Here is a 402-nt window from a genome sequence, read left to right as displayed (position 1 = left end):
CCATTTCATATCCGGGGTATAAACTGGCCTAGCCTAACTTTTACCCCAGAGTACAATACGGCCTAGCCTAAAATAACCCGGGTATGTTCTGGGTTGTAAAAAGATGTTTTACAGTTTTGAATTAATGCTGTGAGATGAGATGTTGAGAATACCAATATACAGTAGGATAAATTGAACAACAGTGCAATAGTAATACTATAGTGTTTAGGTTTGTTACTCTGCTGTCACTATATCTGTGTAGTTCACGTGACGCTTGTTGGGCCACAACGCCTTAATAACAGGGCTAGGGCTGTGCAGGCTTTCGACGGAGACGCAATCGTGGTTGGATCTCTCACCGAAAATTGGAATTGCCATGCAACAGTCAAGCAATGAAGTCGCAGGCATGGACGACAGTTGCTACAT

Source organism: Penaeus monodon, chromosome 32 (assembly GCF_015228065.2).
Source record: "Penaeus monodon isolate SGIC_2016 chromosome 32, NSTDA_Pmon_1, whole genome shotgun sequence".
NCBI classification, from domain to species: Eukaryota; Metazoa; Arthropoda; class Malacostraca; order Decapoda; family Penaeidae; genus Penaeus; species Penaeus monodon.
Note: the sequence above shows the minus strand (reverse complement) of the source record.